This window comes from Panulirus ornatus, chromosome 17 (assembly GCF_036320965.1).
Source record: "Panulirus ornatus isolate Po-2019 chromosome 17, ASM3632096v1, whole genome shotgun sequence".
In the NCBI taxonomy this organism is placed as follows: domain Eukaryota; kingdom Metazoa; phylum Arthropoda; class Malacostraca; order Decapoda; family Palinuridae; genus Panulirus; species Panulirus ornatus.
In genome coordinates, this window is record NC_092240.1 from 47,950,059 (window position 1) to 47,958,024 (window position 7,966).

Below are 7,966 nucleotides of genomic sequence, written 5' to 3' on the forward strand. Positions count from 1 at the left end.
ACATATGTGACCCCCATGTAACATCTTCAACATCTTCTTCAGGTGTTCAAAACCCACCGTACATCCACCCACCTTCACTGTGCACATATGTGACCTCCATGCAACATCTTCAACATCTTCTTCAGGTGTTCAAAACCCACGTACATCCACCCACCTCACTGTGCACATATGTGACCTCCATGCAACATCTTCAACATCTTCTTCAGGTGTTCAAAACCCACGTACATCCACCCACCCTCACTGTGCACATATGTGACCTCCATGTAACATCTTCAACATCTTCTTCAGGTGTTCAAAACCCACCTACATACACCCACCCTCACTGTGCACATATGTGACCTCCATGTAACATCTTCAACATCTTCTTCAGGTGTTCAAAACCCACGTACATCCACCCACCCTCACTGTGCACATATGTGACCTCCATGTAACATCTTCAACATCTTCTTCAGGTGTTCAAAACCCACCGACATCCACCCACCCTCACTGTGCACATATGTGACCTCCATGTAACATCTTCAACATCTTCTTCAGGTGTTCAAAACCCACGTACATCCACCCACCCTCACTGTGCACATATGTGACCTCCATGTAACATCTTCAACATCTTCTTCAGGTGTTCAAAACCCACCTACATCCACCCATCCTCACTGTGCACATATGTGACCTCCATGTAACATCTTCAACATCTTCTTCAGGTGTTCAAAACCCACGTACATCCACCCACCCTCACTGTGCACATATGTGACCTCCATGTAACATCTTCAACATCTTCTTCAGGTGTTCAAAACCCACGTACATCCACCCACCCTCACTGTGCACATATGTGACCTCCATGCAACATCTTCAACATCTTCTTCAGGTGTTCAAAACCCACGTACATCCACCCACCCTCACTGTGCACATATGTGACCTCCATGTAACATCTTCAACATCTTCTTCAGGTGTTCAAAACCCACGTACATACACCCACCCTCACTGTGCACATATGTGACCCCCATGTAACATCTTCAACATCTTCAGGTGTTCAAAACCCACGTACATACACCCACCCTCACTGTGCACATATGTGACCCCCATGTAACATCTTCAACATCTTCTTCAGGTGTTAAGACCCATGTACATCCACCCACCCTCACTGTGCACATATGTGACCTCCATGTAACATCTTCAACATCTTCTTCAGGTGTTAAGACCCACGTACATCCACCCACCCTCACTGTGCACATATGTGACCTCCATGTAACATCTTCAACATCTTCTTCAGGTGTTCAAAACCCACGTACATACACCCACCCTCACTGTGCACATATTTGACCCCATGTAACATCTTCAACATCATCTTCAGGTGTTCAAAACCCACGTACATACACCCACCCTCACTGTGCACATATGTGACCTCCATGTAACATCTTCAACATCTTCTTCAGGTGTTCAAAACCCACGTACATACACCCACCCTCACTGTGCACATATGTGACCTCCATGTAACATCTTCAACATCTTCTTCAGGTGTTCAAAACCCACGTACATCCACCCACCCTCACTGTGCACATATGTGACCCCATGTAACATCTTCAACATCTTCTTCAGGTGTTCAAAACCCACGTACATCCACCCACCCTCACTGTGCACATATGTGACCCCATGTAACATCTTCAACATCTTCTTCAGGTGTTCAAAACCCACGTACATACACCCACCCTCACTGTGCACATATGTGACCTCCATGTAACATTTTCAACATCTTCTTCAGGTGTTCAAAACCCACGTACATCCACCCACCCTCACTGTGCACATATGTGACCCCATGTAACATCTTCAACATCATCTTCAGGTGTTCAAAACCCACGTACATCCACCCACCCTTTTTATAATATAATACAACGATATGAAGCTCCTAATATGAACCCATGACACACACACACACACACACACACACACACACACACACACACACACACATACACACACACACACACACACACACACACACACACACACACATTACCTGGTTCTAAGTCAATCGGGGGTGGGTGAAGGGATAGTGGGCAGGAGGATGGGGGGGGGGGGGTCACGGGCGTGACCTGACCTGACCTGACCTAAGCCGCTCGTCATTTGTTGACCTTCATTTTGGCGCGGATAAAGTCACTAAATTGAAAGGCGGGGCAGCAAGGGATTAACTTTTTAATTCTGTCTGGCATTCTCACCTTTCCCGGAATATATATATATATATATATATATATATATATATATATATATATATATATATATATATATATATATATATATATTATCCCTGGGGATAGGGGAGAAAGAATACTTGCCACGTATTCCCTGCGTGTCGAAGAAGGCGACTAAAAAGGGGAGGGAGCGGGGGGCTGGAAATCCTCCCCTCTTGTTTTTACTTTTCCAAGAAAAAGAATGGAGAAAGGGGCCAAGTGAGGAGTTTTCCCTCTAAGGCTCATTCTTGATACTACCTCGCTAACGCGGGAAATGGCGTCAAAGATGTTGCGTTCACGAAAAGACGAGGAACAGGCTTCATTTGATCTTATCCAGTCTCCAGTTGTCATGTGTGATGCACCGAAACCACAGCTCCCTGTTCACAGCCAGACCCCACAGATCTTTCCATGGTTTCCCACGGCACGCTCAGATACCTTGGTTCAGTCCACTGGCAGCGCGTCGTCCCTAGTATAACACATCGTTCCAATTCACTCTATCCTGTGCAGGCCTTTCACCCTCCTGCATGTTCAGGTCTTGAACACCCAAAATCTTATTAACTCCATCCTTCCCTCTCCGGTTTGGTCTTCCCTTTGTCAACCTCTCCTCCTCATTTCCATTCTCATTCTCTTTTTTTTTCTTTAGCTAGCAACTTTACTTCCTCATCCCACGACACTATCATTTCTTAAACTTTCCACCTTCCGCACACTGCATACTTTTCTTGCACATGCCATCACTGCTTCCCTAAATACCTCCCATTCCTAACCCACTCCCCTTGCTCCATTTACCTTCTCCATTATGCCATTCTACACTCAATCTCTCCTGGCATTTCTTCACACAAGTCTCTCTTCCAAGCTCACTTACTCTCACCACTCTTCCTCCTCACGTCATTTCCTCTTTTCTGAAAACCTCCACAACTCTTGACCCTCGCCTGCACCACATAATGATCAGCCACCTCGCCAGCTGATCCTCTCAACACATTCACATCCAATAGTCTCTCTTTTGCACGCTTATCATTTAATACATAACTCAGTAATGCCAGCTAACCATCTTTCCGACTCACATACATATACTTAACCATGTTCCTCCTTTTCAACCAGGTATTCCCAGTGACCAGCTCTTGTTTCAGTATACAACCCTACCTTTTTGCAACGTAAGGTACCAAATGTACTTCAATTATACTCTCAATTGCCACACGACCCACTTCCACATTCATATATATTAAATATATATATATATGTGTGTGTGTGTGTGTGTGTGTTGTATGACAGTAGAGAATGGACAAGAGATGGGGGTTCCCCACCACACACGAGTGGACCCCCCCCCCCAGTCCATTCCAAGTACACACACTCCTTTTGGGACCCCCTTCCCTCCCTCTCCCCCCCCTTCCTCAACCATCCCCTGGGGCTTTTAGGATCCCAGGTAATTACTCTCTCTCTTTTCACACCTAGGACTACTATCTATGTGGCCAGTCGAGAGAGAGAGAGAGAGAGAGAGAGAGAGAGAGAGAGAGAGAGAGAGAGAGAGAGAGAGAGAGAGAGAGACCTCTCCTCTCCTCTCCCTCCCACACACCACCCCATCCCACCGGGATTATAAAACCAACACCTGTTCCATGAGAACAGGTGTTCTACCCTCCCATCGAACGACACTTTATTCTAACTAGGCTTTGGTTGAAGTACAGCCTAGTTGCAGCCTAGTTTCTAAAATGTAGGCTTTGGTTTTGGTTGAAGTACAGCCTAGTTTCTAAAATGTAGGTTTTGTTTACAGCCTAGTTTCTAAAATGTAGGTTTTGTTTACAGCCTAGTTTCTAAAATGTAGGTTTTGGTTGAAGTGCAGCCTAGTTTTTAAAATGTAGGTTTTGTTTACAGCCTAGTTTCTAAAATGTAGGCTTTGGTTACAGCCTAGTTTCTAAAATGTAGGCTTTGGTTACAGCCTAGTTTCTAAAATGTAGGCTTTGGTTACAGCCTAGTTTCTAAAATGTAGGCTTTGGTTACAGCCTATTTTAAAACCCTCCTCCGCCTCACTTGACCACAACCTTATCTTCTGAGGGCTTGCCCTGCCTTCTGTCTCAACCTGAGGGCTGGGATCTGGGTGATAAACAGTGATAAAAAAAATAATGATGTATTTCAGTGTATAATATATATATATATATATATATATATATATATATATATATATATATATATATATATATATATATATATATATATATATATATATATCGCACACTGAGCATCTACCACCCAACCATTACATATTGGCATCTCACAACAGAGGTTCCAGTTTCACGTCGGGGTTAAAAAAAAATAAAAAAAAAAAGAGATCTATGTACCTGTCTATCTATCCCAGTGTTCCTTCTTCCCTCCCACTGTCCCTTCTTCATGTCTATCTATCCCACTGTCCCTTCTTCTTGTCTATCTATCCCACTGTCCCTTCTTCCCTCCCACTGTCCCTTCTTCCCTCCCACTGTCTCTTCTTCCCTTCCACTGTCCCTTCTTCCCTCCCACTGTCCCTTTTTCCCTTCCACTATCCCTTCTTCCCTCCCACTGTCCCTTCTTCTCTCCCACTGTCCCTTCTTCCCTCCCACTATCCCTTCCTCCCTTCCACTTTCCCTTCTTCATGTCTATCTATCCCACTGTCCCTTCTTCCCTCCTACTGTCCCTTCTTCCCTCCCACTGTCTCTTCTTCCCTTCCACTGTCCCTTCTTCCCTCCAACTATCCCTTCCTCCCTTCCATTGTCCCTTCTTCATGTCTATCTATCCCACTGTCCCTTCTTCCCTCACACTGTCCCTTCTTCCCTCCCACTGTCCCTTCTTCCCTCCCACTATCCCTTCCTCCCTTCCACTGTCCCTTCTTCAAGTCTATCTATCCCACTGTCCCTTCTTCCCTCCTACTGTCCCTTCTTCCCTCCCACTGTCCCTTCTTCCCTACCACTGTCCCTTCTTCCCTCCCACTGTCCCTTCTTCCCTCCCACTGTCCCTTCTTCCCTCCCACTGTCCCTTCTTCCCTCCCACTGTCCCTTCTTCCCTCCCACAGTCCCTTCTTCCCTCCCAGTGTCCCTTCTTCCCTCACACTGTCTCTTCTTCCCTTCCTTATTGATAATTCTAACGAACACTGGGGGAGATCCCCACCCGTGTGTGTGTGTGTGTTGTGTGTGTGTGTGGGGTTACCTATCTATCGTGGGTCCTACAGTTCAACTCAGTGGTCCAAGTGTGGGAGAACACGCGCATTGAGGTAGGGGGAGCGGTGCTGCTCAGCCCTTGGAGCAGGAGGGAGTGTAAAAAAGCTAAAATATATCATTACAGGGTTTCGAGGTACATGGCGAAGCCCCCACAACACAAACGTGAAGATGAGTCTAAGGGGCATTCATCTATCGCAGAAGGCACAACAGGGTCCACCCATCAACTCGCTGGTCCCAATGAGTCGTATAACGAAGACAAGGCATGTTATACTCGTATAACGAAGACAAGGCATGTTATACTCGTATAACGAAGACAAGGCATGTTATACTCGTATAACGAAGACAAGGCATGTTATACTCGTATAACGAAGACAAGGCATGTTATACTCGTATAACGAAGACAAGGCATGTTATACTCGTATAACGAAGACAAGGCATGTTATACACGTATAACGAAGACAAGGCATGTTATAACTCGTATAACGAAGACAAGGCATGTTATACTCGTATAACGAAGACAAGGCATGTTATACTCGTATAACGAAGACAAGGCATGTTATACTCGTATAACGAAGACAAGGCATGTTATACACGTATAACGAAGACAAGGCATGTTATACTCGTATAACGAAGACAAGGCATGTTATACACGTATAACGAAGACAAGGCATGTTATACACGTATAACGAAGACAAGGCATGTTATACACGTATAACGAAGACAAGGCATGTTATACTCGTATAACGAAGACAAGGCATGTTATACACGTATAACGAAGACAAGGCATGTTATACTCGTATAACGAAGACAAGGCATGTTATACTCGTATAACGAAGACAAGGCATGTTATACTCGTATAACGAAGACAAGGCATGTTATACTCGTATAACGTTCGCTCTTTCAGTGGAACGTGGACGAGAGGGAGGGGGGGCCGGGGGGGCCCCTGGCATACAGCAGTGGCTTCAGAAGGAACTGAATAAAGAACTGATGTCCAGTGGCCACCAGGTCTGGGGTGAAATAGGATGGTCTACGTTAAAGGGGGGGGGGGGGGGAGAAGCGCCAGGTCCCACACCAGTGGGGACATGGCCAGCTTGTGGGGGGGGAGGGGAAGCAGTGAGCGCCAGGTCCCACACCAGTGGGGACATGGCAGTGTGGGGGAGGGGCAGTGGAGCGCCAGGTCCCCACATCAGTGGGGACATGGCAGTGTGTGGGGAGGGAGCAGTGAGCGCCAGGTCCCACACCAGTGGGGACATGGCAGTGTGGGGGAGCAGTGAGCGCCAGGTCCCACACCAGTGGGGACATGGCAGTGTGGGGGGAGCCAGAGAGCACCAGGTCCACACCAGTGGGGACATGCAGCGTGGGGGGGAGGGGAGCCGTGAGCGCCAGGTCCCCCAACAGTGGGGACATGGCAGTGTGGGGGAGCAGTGAGCACCAGGTCCCACACTAGTGGGGACATGGCAGTGTGGGGGGGGGCAGTGAGCGCCAGGTCCCACACCAGTGGGGACATGGTAGTGTGGGGGGGGGAAGCAGTGCCAGGTCTCACACTAGTGGGGACATAGCAGTGTGGGGGGGAGGGGAGCAGTGAGCGCCAGGTCCCACACCAGTGGGGACATGGCAGTGTGGGGGGGGAGGGGAGCAGTGAAGCGCCAGGTCCCACACCAGTGGGGACATGGCAGTGTGGGGGGGGAGGGGAGCAGTGAGCGCCAGGTCCCACACCAGTGGGGACATGGCAGTGTGGGGGGGAGGGAGCAGTGAGCGCCAGGTCCCACACCAGTGGGGACATGGCAGTGTGGGGGGGGAGGGGAGCAGTGAGCGCCAGGTCCCACACCAGTGGGGACATGGCAGTGTGGGGGGGAGGGGAGCAGTGAGCGCCAGGTCCCACACCAGTGGGGACATGGCAGTGTGGGGGGGAGGGGAGCAGTGAGCGCCAGGTCCCACACCAGTGGGGACATGGCAGTGTGGGGGGAGGGGAGCAGTGAGCGCCAGGTCCCACACCAGTGGGGACATGGCAGTGTGGGGGGGGAGGGGAGCAGTGAGCGCCAGGTCCCACACCAGTGGGGACATGGCAGTGTGGGGGGGAGGGGAGCAGTGAGCGCCAGGTCCCACACCAGTGGGGACATGGCAGTGTGGGGGGGGAGGGGAGCAGTGAGCGCCAGGTCCCACACCAGTGGGGACATGGCAGTGTGGGGGGGAGGGGAGCAGTGAGCGCCAGGTCCCACACCAGTGGGGACATGGCAGTGTGGGGGGGAGGGGGGGAGCAGTGAGCGCCAGGTCCCACACCAGTGGGGACATGGACAGTGTGGGGGGAGGGGAGCAGTGAGCGCAGGTCCCACACCAGTGGGGACATGGCAGTGTGGGGGGGGAGGGGAGCAGTGAGCGCCAGGTCCCACACCAGTGGGGACATGGCAGTGTGGGGGGGGAGGGGAGCAGTGAGCGCCAGGTCCCACACCAGTGGGGACATGGCAGTGTGGGGGGGGAGGGGAGCAGTGAGCGCCAGGTCCCACACCAGTGGGGACATGGCAGTGTGGGGGGAGCAGTGAGCACCAGGTCCCACACTAGTGGGGA